Source organism: Epinephelus lanceolatus, chromosome 14 (genome assembly GCF_041903045.1).
Source record: "Epinephelus lanceolatus isolate andai-2023 chromosome 14, ASM4190304v1, whole genome shotgun sequence".
NCBI classification, from domain to species: domain Eukaryota; kingdom Metazoa; phylum Chordata; class Actinopteri; order Perciformes; family Serranidae; genus Epinephelus; species Epinephelus lanceolatus.
Window position 1 is genome coordinate 29,594,149 of NC_135747.1, and position 14,655 is coordinate 29,608,803.

A 14,655-nucleotide genomic window follows, 5' to 3' on the forward strand; every position below is an offset into this window, starting at 1 on the left:
ATATAAATCCATATAACAGAGTCGTTTTAATATTTAGACACCAGAGACACACATAAAACCTGCTCAGAAGAGGCACCAGGCTCTGTTGAAAGCCTCCTCCTAAACACACATGGCTCTTTTTCAGAGGTAAGGTCCTGTTTTACTGCCAGTTGTTTTATTTTCACTCACAGAGGAACTCTGTATATAAGCAGAAAATTAACACAGTGGTTTACAATACTATTTTGGGGTATTTTAAAGTAGGCTCAATAGGATTACATTTAGGGTCTGATTTAGAGTGGCTTTTTTCCTGGCATGGCAGAGTATGAGAAGCTGCGGCCTGGCTTCTGTCAGAAACCTGAAGGTTTACAAGCTTATTATTAGGCATTTTTAGTTCTGGAGACTTGTTTTATTTGTTCTGAGGCCAAATGACATCCTTATCGCATCTGTTGTGTGCTTGTCTTGTTTATATCACGACTCAGTCTTGGGTGAGGCTCCTCTAGTGGGTTTTATGTGTGTGCGCGTGTCTGTGTTTGTGTGTGTGTACGAGCAGAAGCGTGTAGACATGCACACGCTTCAGTGTGTGTGTGAGCGTGTGTGAGTGTGCAGCCAAGCCTAAAAGCATTTAAGCGGGAATGGGAGAGGGTCTGGAATCCTGGGATGACATCATTATCCATGATGTCATTTCTGCAGGGTGACTTTGGCACATGTGATCGTTTGGGTGAGGTCACACTTTCACTTCTAACTCATTGTAATTGACAATGAAACAGCAGGTCACTGCTGCAGATTGAGGCATGTCAAATATAGCAGCCAATTATGTAGTCACAAGTAACAGTTTTAAATTTAACTCAATCATTTAATTTGCCTTGTAAAATGGATTGTCTCACTCCCCAAAATAATTAAACAAGATCTGGATCTGATTCCTTTGTTTCCTCATTGATACTGATCATAAAGATTGCACTGATGTGAGAATTTATGATGTGCTTTTTGTTCCTTTGTTCTCCACATAGCCTACTGCTTGTGCACAGTTATTGTATGTAAGTGAGGTCAAAATTTTCTCCATATGTTCACTCATAAAAGAAGAGTTAAGAAAAAAGCTTGCCAATTGTTACCATGATTTTTATAGAATGGCAATAATTTTCACATTAAATGTCTCAGAACTAAAATCATTTGTCACCTGTGTGAAGTGAAAGGAAAAACATTACATTCACACACACAAAAAAAAGAGAGTGGGGGTGTTGTTACTAAAGTTAGAGTTGAAAAAGGATATAAAGGTTTTAAACCCAAATCAATTCAACACAGTCGCCAGAATAAATGTTGGCATTGTGTCTGCAAACCACGGATGTAACTTCTGTACGTTATCATATACTGGATATTTTGAAACTTGATATTTTTTTTTTTTTTAAGATATTTTTTGGGGCATTTTCAGCCTTTAATGGACAGGACAGACAAGACAAAGGGGGGAGAGAGAGGGAGTGACATGCAGCAAAGGGCCACAGGCTGGAGTCGAACCCGGGCCGCTGCGGCAACAGCCTTGTACATGGGGCGCCTGCTCTACCACTAAGCCACCGACACCCCGATATTTTGAACCTTAACGTTTCTTTATGCTTGATGTCTCACTATAAAACATCTGGTTTTGTGGCACAGTTGCTGCTGATGCCTTGCTAAAAAAAATTTGTAAGCAAAATAGTAGCTGGAAATGCTGCCACCATCTCGCCAAAAAATACTCAGTTTTGGTGGCATATTGGCCACTGAAAATGTCGTCAATGTCTTGTAGGAAAAATAAACAAAAAACATGTTTTGATGGCACAATTGCTGTTGGAAATTCCGCCCATATGTCACTAAAAAAGATCAGCTTATGGCGGCACAACCGTCACTGAAAATGTTGTGAATGTCTTGCTAAATTACATCCAGTTTGGTGGCTCAATGGCCCCTGGAAATGCAGCCAATATCTCACTGAGAACACTCTTTTGTTGGCACAATGTCCGCTGGAAATGCTGTCGTTGTCTTGCTAAAAAAACAACAAAAAACACCCCATTTTGGAGGCACATTGGCCACTGAAAATGTCATAAATGTCCGCTAAAAACATTGGATTTTGGTGGCAATATCGCTGCCGACAATATCACAATGTCTTGCTTGGGACAATGGCCTCTGGAAATGCTGCCATTGTCTCACTAAAAACACCCTCTTTTGGTGGCACTGTCACTGCTGGAAATGTTGCTGTTGTCTTACTAAAAAAACACCCAGTTTTGGCGGCACAATCACCGCTGAAAATGTTGCAAATATCTTGTTAAAAAACATCCAGTTTGGTGGCTCAGTGGCCCCTGGAAATGCAGCCAATATCTTACTGTTGTCTTGCTAAAAAAACACCTGGTTTTGGAGGCACATTGGCCACTGAAAATGTCACCAATGTCTCATTAAACAAACCCTGGTTTTGGTGGCCCAATAGCCACTGGAAATACCGCCAATGTCCCACTAAGAAACATTCGCTTTTGGCGGCACAATCGCTACTAAAAATGTCGCAAATGTCTCGCTAAAGAACACCCAGTTTTGGCGGCACAATACCGATAGAAATGCTGCCGCTCTCTTGCTAAAAAAAAAAAACATACCCAGTTTTGGAGGCACATTGGCCACTGAAAATGTCACCAATGTCCTAAAAAACATTCACCTTTGACAGCACAATCGCGGCTGAAAATGTTGCAATGTCTCGCTAAAGAATATCCAATTTGGTGGCACAATGGCCCCTGGAAATGGGGCTCACTAAATATCTCACTAAAAACACATTGCTGTTGTCTCACTAAAAAACACCCAGTTTTGGTGGCACAATCGCTGCTGAAAATGTCATAGATGTCTTACTAAAGAACATCCAGTTTAGTGGCACAGTGGCCCCTGAAAATGCTGTTGATATCTCACTAAAAACTCCCGCTTGGTGGCATAGTCGCGGCTGGAAATGCTGCCGTTGTCTTGCTAAAACCAAAACAAAACAAAAAACACCCGCTTTTGGAGGCACAATCGCTAAATGACATTGGGTCTGATCAATTACAATGTTGCTGTTGTTCGGGGGGGGGGGGAATGGGGGAAGTTGAGTTGAGCCATTTTATTTTTTTACAACCACGATTGTCACCTTTTGAAAGCTAAAATGAGAGGACAAATATGTAACTACATGTCTGATGTAATAAAAAGTGTATCGTTATTGCTTTTTATATGAAACTAAAAAATAAAGAGGCCAGGTCGAGGAGGAATTTCTCCCAGTAAGCAAAGAGTAACTGACTAATTGTCCATTCGAGGTGAATATCTAGATTATTCTAAATTACTACTTGGATGTATGTAAGATGTAATTTGCCTGACAACTTTATCATAATGTAGAGTTGTTCCAAATCAATCTTCTTCATGTATCCCAAAATCACAAATTTGTCCCAAAAGGCTTTACGGAATATCAGACTGACTCTCCTTAGGCTCTTGATTGGGATAAGGAAAAACTCCCCAGAAAACCTTTAACAAGAAAAAATGGAGCGCAGTCAGGTCCACCTTAATGGCCAGTCCACCTTAAGCCTGATAAGGCTCCAATAAGCACCAGGTGTAGCTCCTTCATGCTTCATGAGTGCACACATACACTGTATGAAGAATAAGGTGTTGAGAAACTGCTTATCACCGAACAATTCATATTTATATGTTATTCATTAGGCTGATTGTCTTATTCACAATGACTAACAATGGGACCACCAGTAGAAGAATATTTGATTGCTTCAGCAACCAGAAATCAGGACTTCAAACACACTAAAGCTCAGACCCCTTTCTGGTGACGGATTATGTGTGAGAGATTGTGGCCAATGCTCAGACCACAAAGAGTAAATTTGGAAACACACTCAACCTTTGGTCATTCAGACTGACTGAGTTCACAGTGATACTCATCTGATGAGTGGTCTGGTGTTGTCTGTATCTATCGCCTCATCAGACATTGTCTGAAAACCAGTATGTGTCAGAGGGAAATATTAATCAGATTCATGAGAAAATTGTGGACTCTGACCATGCCCTCATAGACGTGTGTCTCTCACAAGCTACGGGATGGAAAAATGTGAACAAACAAAGTATGAATCAATTTATTAAAGATCCATCAACATGTGTTGCCATGGAAAAATTAACATACATTACTAAAGGAAAGCTGGCAGTTTCTGAAAATATATGGGGGAACTTCATGGAGTGTTTGAAACAAAATGTTAATAATGATCAGTAAAGCCAGACTGCAGGTGGGGGTTGGGCAACTGAAATTATACAATCCTATTGCCACAGTAAATGTTGGCATTGTACATTTCTACATACCAGGTATATGTTACATTTGTACGCTATTATGCAATGGATATGTAAAATTTTATGTTTTAAGGCTGTGGTTAGCGTGGTTAGGTTTAGACAAAAAAACACTTGGTTATGGTAAAGAGGAGACCACGTTTTGGCGTAAAATATCAGCTTTTTGTGGCACTATCCCAACAGAAAACGCTGTGAAGTCTTAGTAAAAACAACAACCACTTTTTTGTAGCAGTATCCCACGGGGTGGGAGTAAATTACTGCCCCAAGCAAGGGAGTTCAAGTATCTCTGGGTCTTGTTCATGAGTGAGGGTAGAATGAAGTGTGAGATGTATCAGTGGTTTGGCGTAGCATCTGCAGTGATGCAGGCACTATGCCGGACCATCATGGTGAGCTGAAAGGCAAAGCTTTCAATTTACTGGTCCATCTACGTCCCAACCCTCACCTGCAGTCATGAGCTCTGCGAAGTGACCGAAAAAAATGAGGCTGCGGATACAAGTGGCCGAAATGAGTTTCCTCCGTGGGGTGTCTGGGCTCAGCCTTAGAGATAGGGTAAGGAGCTCGGACATCTGGAGGAAGCTCGGAGTAGAGCTGCTGCTCCTTCACGTCGAAAGGGGTCATTTGAGGTGATTCGGGCATCTGATCAGGATGCCTCCTGGGTGCCTCCCACTGGTAGGAGGCCCTGGGGCAGACCCAGACCACACTGGAGGGATTACATATCTCATCTGGCCTGGGAACGCCTTGGGGTCCCCCAGGAGGAGCTGGAAAGTGTTGCTGGGGAGAGGGATGTCTGGAATACTTTGCTCAGCCCCCATAACCCGGCTTCCAAAAGTGGTTTAAAATGGATGGATGGATGGTTTTGCAGATATATACTGCAATTTTTCTGATTTTCCCTAAATTATTACAATCAAACACCTCTGATAAAGTGATGTCACTAAATGTTCTGCAGAGAAACACTGTTATGATACAGATTTCAAGAATTATTATGATCAATATCCTCAATATTTTCAGTATCTGTGCAATGGATGGATGGATCCCAGACAGCTTTTGGTGCCACTAACCTCTCTGGAAACATGGCGATGTCTTGGTAAAAAACAGTCGCTTTTTGTGGTATTATCTCAACAAGCGAAACACAGCCATGACTTTTCATGGCACTATCTTGGCTGGAAACGCAGTGATGTTTCTGTGAAAAACAACTGCTTTTCATGGCACTATCCCAGCAGAAAACACAGCGACGTCTTTGTAGTGTCTCTGCAATGTGTCACTAAAAAACACCCAGATTTGGTGGCTAAAAAGCTGCTGGTAGAAGCAGTGATGACTCACTAAGAAACAACCAGTTTTGTTGTTTGTTGGTCTCAAACAGTGGTCTGTTGTGGTCTTTAAAATCTCCGTACATTGTAGTTACTGTAACATCTGTACTTGCTTATCTATTTGATGGTATTCTGTATCTGCTGCATTTAATTAATATGTAATGTTTATTAAAAAAAAACATTGTTAAAAAACTGTTGACTTCAACACTTTCACACTCTCCTCCGGTGTGTATCTGTAGGTCATTTGCATCAACCCCTTCTTGACTACATCATTTTGCCAATAACCATCAATTTATCAAACCATGAACATGTGCACTCTCTCTAACACACACACACACACACACACACACACACACACGCGGATAGCTTGAGGCAGGCTATCCATTCTCATTAGTACCCTGTTGCAGTCGGCTGACGGTAAACTGAGCGTGTGCCAAAGTCATAAACTTGCACACCCCTCCCGCCATTACCTCATAATTATGATATCACACAAGTGTCTCATAGTGATGACATCACGCCACCAGATTCACGGTCTTGCCTTTTTTTTGATTACATTACATTTGGCCAGCACATGCCAAGACCCTTATCCCTGAAAAGCCAAGGACAAAATGCAGACTGTGGGGCAGGGTCCAGTCTGGACGATAATTACTAATCTTACTAAGGAGACAAAAGTGTCTGGATCAGCTTTTGTCGTCCAGTTAGAAGAGCTTATTGGTCATTCTTGTTCACACTCTGAGATAATGGCGTTGGCGAGTAAAGTTGTCATAACCTATAGCATGGAAATTTGCCAAAACCCTTACTGTATTTCATGAGTTTGGTTTTCTGGTCACGAATAATGAAGTCAGTGGTCTTACACACTGTCTATCCATTCATGTGCCTGTATAAATATTCGCTGACATCCACCATTTCATGCATCACTTAAAAATGATTGTGCTTAAAATGCCAATGTGTTTATTGAACATGTGCATTGGGTCACAGAATTCAGCGCCGCTCTAATGTGAAGCCCTTCGGAGCACATGAAATCATGACGAGTCGTTTTAGTTTAGTGGGAAAATGACAGTTCTGACATAAAAGCATAGATCCATCATGGGAACAATTTCACTAAAAGACTGACTAGTTATTTTATGAAGCAGCCGGGTCAATCCATCTTCTGAGGTAAGTTAAAGGCTACATGCTGGGCTCTCAGCCATCCGGTACCTGTCACCGCTGTGTAGTCACTCTGCCTCCCTCAACACGAACACCTCCATGTGTTTTCCCTTTCTGTCTGTCCTCAGCTCTCATCCAGCATCTGCTTTTCTGTTCCAGTAATGATTCTCAGATTATGGAGTGTGAGGGGAGCTGAAAAAGAAATGAAAATGATTAAAATGCAAAGCTGCTTATAAACACTCCAAACCTCATGGTTAAATCATTCAGCATCCTTGATAAGAGATGATGTGAAACACATGATGACAGCAGTTTGGTATCAAAATCAAAAGTGTCCTTCAAAGCCGAGAATTTCTCTAAATACCGGAGAATTTATTTGTCTTAAGGGGGAATATAAAATAACCACAGATGTGTCACAGCACATATACTGCAACGTACACACACCGAACACACAAAGACGCTGTGTAATAGACTGCTCTTGTGTGTCACCCTCCACCTTGTAGATTTATATGGTATGAACATAATGACTTTGCTCCCAAATTATCCCAGTATGCCTGTGAAAGATCCAGATAATCTTTTAATGGCCCGAGTTGTCGACTGTCTCATTGCGCAGCTCATAAATCTGGGAGTGGAGAAAGCGCCCCTCGGCAGCTCTGGGTCCCCTCGACTACTTTGTGTCTGAAACTGGATCCCTTCAAAGTGAAATGGGAGCGTGCTGCTATCAGCGAAGAGGAGGAAACAGCGGGTCTTTGCGCTGTCCGAGAGTTTTGAAAGTCCAAATGATGGACTGGAAGTCAGAGGAAACAGTTGCTAAGGAGGTGTTGAGTGTGTGGATGGCAGATACATTTGTGAAATAATATTTTAAAAAAGTAAAATACTTTAAGCTGCATGTCCATATCCAGCCTCGTCCTCTGTTCTTGTAAGTGTGATGGAACAAAATACACTTATGCTCTACATTTTCTTACAGCAAAATGAAACTAAATCTGATCATCTGTACAACATACAACACCCTCTATCCTTAGATGGTTAACTTGAATTAGGGACAACTCAAAAAGAAAGTAGGTGACCTCAGGAAAAGATGAGGAATCCCCCTCTGAGGATGGACAACATGAGTTGTATACAGAAGAAGACAGAAGTAGAATTATATTATACAGAAAAATCAAGTCAGTAATTACATCACATCATGTTAAACTGAGTCCATGTTTCTTTTCCGCAACTTGGCCACAAGTGACAATTAAGAGATAATGGTAAAGGCTTGAGGGAATAATCCTGTCACATCAGCACAAATACCCACTGTGCTCACAATTATGACAAACAGTGGTAATTTGACATGTTATTTTTCTTCCTGAAAACAAATATTTTTCTTTTTTCTTTTCTTTTTTTTTTAAAATTTGTATGACATAAATATTTCAGTCAGGACCACTTTAGTCAAAGAAAACTTTTCATTTGCGGTATTATATTTGGCGGTATGGCTCAGTTCTGGGGCCTCTCTCTTTCCTCGGACCTACACAGAAAGCCTCTTCCACGCACCTACGTGGAAAGCCTAAGGTGGAGAAAGCACACCTCTCTGTCCTTCCATGCACTTACGTGGTAAGTCTTAAGGCAGAGAGAGTAAACCTCTTGGCCCTTCCACGTGCAAACAAGGCAAGCCTGAAGCAGACAGAGCAAACTTCCCTGCTCTTCCATGCGCCTACATCGAAAGCCTAAGGCAGGGAGAGCAGCAGCAAAGACCCCCCCAGGAACAGAACAGAGCAGCATCAATGACAAACAGAAATGACATTGATAAGTCAGACACAGCATGAAAAGGAGGAGCTGGGGTGGAGGCGGGTTGCAGAGCAGCTTGCAGAGGAAGCAGCAACAGTAGGCAGGCCAGAGCAGTTTAAATAGGGCGCCCTGAATGAGATTTGCGAATTGGTTGCATAGAAAGGAATCATGTGATCTATCAGCTGACTCCCTTCCATCAATCATCTGACCATCAGTTGATTGGCTGTTTGAGATCAGTTGATGTAGCTGGGATGTGAGCTGAGCTTGACATGCCTGAACTAACGCTATGCTCAATTTGTATCCAATACAAGACCAGAATGTGATTTGGCTCTGCCCTTAATAGTTTAAAATTTTGGGAAATGTGCTTACGTTTGCTTGCTTGTGAGAGATTGAGACATGTCTGCATGATACATATGAAGCTCTGCTTGCTGGCTGTCAACCTCTCAATAACAGCAAGACTCCAGGATGGTAGTGTGCTCTGCCAAGAAATTGTAAGGGTGCTTTCACACCTGAACTCAAGTTTCTTTGCCTGCTAAGTGCGGTTTGTTTGGGCAGGTGTGAACACAGCGATCGCGCTCAGATGTGCACTTAAACAACCAGATCGAGACCTTCTTGAAGAGGTGGTCTCAGTCTGGCTACAAACGAACTCTGGTGCAGTTCGTTTGTGGTGAGAACGTGTTTCGACCTGGATCTGAACCAACTGCAGTCACATGACACATTGTTTGGGTTAAACATGAGCATGTTACAGTCCTGGAGGATTATTAATGTGCACCTCCTCCTGTACTGCCTTAATATGCACATTCAGCACATCCAATGCATCAAAACATTGTTTTCTAGTTGGAGCCGTGCCTCGTCTTCAAACTGTATGGTTTGACTAAAATGAACAATGACAGCAATATAGTCCACGATGAGCAGCGCTAAAATCAACCTGCATAGTTGTCCCTCCATTGTGACATTAGAAATTGTCACATTTATCTTGCAAGTGTACTCTTCTTCAACGTTTTGTTTACTTCCTGGATTTATCCCACATGGAAATTCTGACCAATCAAAATCAGCTTTCATCTGGTCCGTTTGTAAATGCTACCATGAGAACTCTAGGCAATTATGCAACTGTGTAACAAAATTAGTCCCTGATTTGGACCAAAACAAGACAACTCTAGGTCTGAAAGCACCCTCAGATTTTGTAACAGCGTGAACAAGGTCATGGAGACGGCGTTGCAATGATTGGCTAGCTACGGGACCCGGCAGTGCATATTTGCAAATTCAAATTTCAGTATCCTTAAAAAATGGATTGCTTTGATGAAATGTTTGCCGAGGAAGTCCAAAAGTATGACAAGAAATTTATTCTTGGAGCTGCTACAAATGCTTTGACTGCAATCAGTATGAATGACCAGACATTTGCTGGGACTGTACGAGCCATGCGCACCGACCACAAGAAGCATGAAAGTGGTTTAACCCCTTGTAAAACCCGCAACTTGTCAGTTTTATAACTTTTTATGTTGGCTACATATCAGACGAAAAAAATACAAAGTGTTAATTAGTGAATTTAAGAGGTGCTGGAAGGCAGATTTGGTTATGCTTGGACCGAGCCATGCTAGCAGCTTCCCTCAGTTTCCAGTCTTTTTGCTAAGCTAAGCTAACCAGCTGCTAGCAGTAGCTTCACATTTAGCGTACAGACCAAGTAGCAACCTGCGGGCTGAAAAATGAAGCTAACACGGAAGAGCCAAAAGCTGCAGTTCTTTAAATGACCACTTGAGGCTGGCTCCAGAAGCAAGCCAATCCCCATAGACCCCCATGTTACAATAAACATGTTTACTGTCTGGTGCAAAAGTTTTGGTCTCTAGGGCTAATTTCCCACTTCATGACAACTGTATGAAGGGTTGAATTTTTATATAACTCACCTATTTTCATTTTATCAAGGCTTAAAGACACGCATAGGCTAATTAAGGGTGGGCTGCTTTGAGTGACAAGCTGTCTGTCGATAGTGTCTTCAGCTTCTCAGCAGATCGCCCCCTCGCTCCTCCGCAGCTCCAGCCTCTAATCCCAATATGGTCTCTTCTGGTTTCAAAAATACAAGATGGCAACAGATGTAATGCAGACTCACAGCTTCAAAACGTGAATCCACAAACCAGCGGGTGACATCATGGTAGCTATGTCTATTATTTTTACAGCCTATGGTACAGACATGGTATCAATCAATTTAACTGACTCTCAGCAAGAAAGCCAACAAGTATCTTTGCCACAATGTCAAACTATTTCTTGAAACTAAGTGTAAGAGCAGCACAAAAGAAGTGTCATTAAGTTCACTGAATGACTCAGTTAGGTGTCTACAGTTAGATAACATTAGCCACTGTAAGATACTAGTCACATCAGACCAAGTCTCAGAAACCTCCTGAGTGTATTAAATAAAATATGGTGTTTTTTTCCATTGCTCATGAGTTCAACTTTTATCAACTTTTACTTTCATTTTTACCAGAATAAATACACTGGAGCTTCAGAGAGGAGCTGCTACAGTCACATACTCTCATAACTGTCTGGTTCTGGTGCACATCCCCTGACATGACCCAACCATGGAGAGTAGAAGCTCAGAGAAGTGGCCTGGAATTCTGGGGTCTCATAAATAAACAAATAAACACATTTCATACACAGAGTACTTATTCTAATTACAGCCCTGGACATGTGCTGAGCAGTCTCTAATTTCTCTCTGAGCAGAGAGACTTGCGGAGCCGTCTGTGGCAGACCAGCAGTCGGCAGATGTAATTACCACATCATCTCTGGTCCCTGGTACAGTGAGAGAGAGGGAGGGAGACAGGGACAGGGAGAGGGAGATTGATCCTAGTAAACAATAATTAGGGTTGGGGATGGTGTATTGTGGGACATCTACTCGGCGGGACAGAGTAAAGAGAGGGAAAGAGAAGGGAGAGAGGAGACAGGCAGGGATCATGGGCAGATGAAAGACTCTGGGACAGACAGACGAGTCCCCCCTGGAAGGGTGAACGTTTACTTTTTTATCAGGACCCACACGTCAGTGTTCACATGGTGTTGCGACTAATGCTTCGTTTGAATTATGATGAATCTGTCAATATTTTTTTTCCAGTTAATAAACTAATTACTAAATAAATGAATGACTTTATTTCAAAACAAAAATAAAAAATGTAATAAAAAAACAAACAAGACAAAAAGAAAAGTGTCCGAAAAGGAATAGGTAGAAGTAAAACTTATATGTCCCTACCCCGTCTTACATTTCTTCCTTTAACTCATATATTATTTTAATAAATTCCCAAATCTATTTACAACTAATATACAACTATCTCCGGTCTATTTACCACCCAATTAAATAAAAAAGTAATAAACCCAGTTTATTTACAGTCCAAGTACCACCCAGTGTAATAAAATAAATATGCACTCCCCTAAAACAAGCCTTGCTCCTCTGTATATCTGCCAAAATATCTTTTTTGTATCGTTTTTGAAACAGATTTATATTTGTGCTTTGTTCCAACTCATCACACAGCCCATACACAAGTCCACCTCATACACTGAAATACACAGACTCTTTGTTATATAAAATTAAATTCTCCTCTTAAATTATAACCCCCCTCCCTGGCACAAAACATTTTTTGAGTGTTGCCTGGAATTAATTTACGCTTTAATGTGATTATTGCAGTTTTAAATTTGACCAGATCTAAAAATTTCAGTGCATGTGACATTAAAAACAGTGTGCTCACATGTTCCCCGTACCCCACATTGTGTGCTGTCCTTATTGCTCTCATGTGAAAGACGTATAATGGTTGCAAGTTGCCTTTATAAGTGTTGCCCCAAACTTCTATACAGTAAGTCAAATTTGTTAGTACAAGTGATGAATACAGAATGTGTGGTGATTTATGGTTAGTACAGTGATTTATTTTCTGTACACAGTAAGAATAAATAGAATAAAAAAAAGGTCAAATGAAAAACAATGGCTGTAAAATTAAAGTAAAATATTGTAATTCAAATAAAGTGCAAAAACAATAAATTAAAAAAAAAATCCATTAAAGGTTTTGCAGAAATACACTCTTATTGTGCAGATGTTTCCCATGCTATTACAATCAAACACCTTCAGTAAAGTGACAAACGGTCATATGACTGGAAACAACGGCTGCAAAACAAAAACCATAAAATTAAAAGTAATATATCGTCATTCAGAGAAAATGCAAAAAAACCATTAAATTTACAGAAATTTCCATTACAGGTTTTGAGAGAGAGCCTCAAGCGAGGGAGTTCAAGTATCTCCAGATCGAGCCTGGTCTCACTCTGAAGTTGTCAAAATCTGGTGCTTTGGCAGTAACTTCCGGCGTCAGAAACCAATGGAAAAAGGTATGCGCCCAGTTGCCGTTATGGTTTAACGGTGCCCAGCAGCGTCAGTGGGAAACCTGGTGGGACAAGGACGAAAGTTGAGGCGGTGAAAGTCTGACTGGGGACGTTCAGGAGGGGTGGTGGATGGGTCCAACAAACACCAACTCTTGAAGGGAGCGGTGTTTGTGTCCTGTAAGATTCTAAAGCCAAACCCTGTTCTTTTTTCCTAAACCCAACCACGTGCTTTTGTTGTTGAAGGGGAAAAAAAAGGTCAATTTGCATTGTTGTACGAACGTAGTGCCTTTATTTTGAAAGAGACTGTATGTGAATGTTAAATTTCCCGTGAAAACAGAAGTGTATTTTGAAAGAAGACAATGTATGTGACAGGCAGAACTTGTCACGGTGTACCAGAACGTCATCAACCGACGCACCCAGGGTACCTTGCATGTGTATGTGGACATGGAAAGTCCATGACCAAACGTTGATATTTGACGAGGTTGGAATGAGAACGTAGTACAATGAGTAGGGAAGAGATCATGTGGAGAAAACAGGAAGACATACAGGAGTCACATTGAGTCCCGTGTGATTTCAGTTTATGGTGAGCCAGACAGACCAGATTACTACATATAGTTACCACACAGTAAACCAGGGGCTTTTGGGGCCCATGAGAGTCTGAGGTGCAGGACTGTTGCCTGATTTGCCCGGCCAGTTATTCAGCCTTGAAAGGATAGGTGGGGGTTTCTAGCCCAACTTCACTTACTTCCAAGATACATGGAGAAGGGAGCAAAGTCTAAAGAGGTCTTGTAGTATATGGAACAACTTTATTGCAAGACCAACACATTTTGGTTTGTGGCCTTCATCTTTGTCATGCATGATCGGCCCTGTCAAGTTATAGGTACCCTATCCAGTTTGGACACTTATAGCACTTTACGAATGTTGCAGAAAACACGTAACCAGAGGTGATAATCTCAGGAGCTAAACTAGGATCTAAAGGTCTCTTTAGCGCACTGCAAGAACTATGAGATTTAGACAAATTACACCAATGACGGATTAGAAACCGACGGCAACGTCTGAAAAGCAGTCTCTCCACACGAGAAAACACCACAGAGTGACTGTCGTTTTATACATTCATTGTTGCGTGACTCTGATGTTTGACTCAGATGTAATAAAAGAATGAAAGCAGTGCTATAAAGCAGTGTTTTGACGAGCGGGTTCCCGTTTTTGTTTGTATGTCATGCACAACATTTAGGATGCGAATCACACGATATACATTCCTGCCAACGGCTTCACACTATTCCACTGATTGCGGGTGATGATTATATGCCCAAAAAAGTAGCACTGGGCCAGTAAATTGCAGGGAAGAAGAAGAAGACTACAAGCTGGCAAACATGGATGTAAAAAAAATCAGTCTTCAAAAACATCAGTGTTTTTATGAGACAGAAAATGCACTCAACACAAGTGTCAGACCTCCATAATGGACGCAATGCTTTTTGTTTGCTTTGTTTGTAAGAAAATTCCATGAGGCATCTTTAATAGCGCCCCTAAGGTATTTCAAAACCACCGAAGATTCTCTAAACCTAGTTTGTCAAATGTGGTGATCTGTGGATGATTTTTGTTTTATATTACTGTTAATGGAGTCCAATCAGAGTTTGAAATGTTGATTGGATAATGTGAAGATACTGATCGTAATAATTTAAGAAAAATCCGTAAAAACTGCAGTATATTTCTGCAAAAACCATCCACCCATTTTCATCCGCTTATCTGGGGCGGGTTGCAGGGGCAGCAGGCTAAGCAAAGCACCCCGGATGTCCCTCTCCCCAGCAATGCC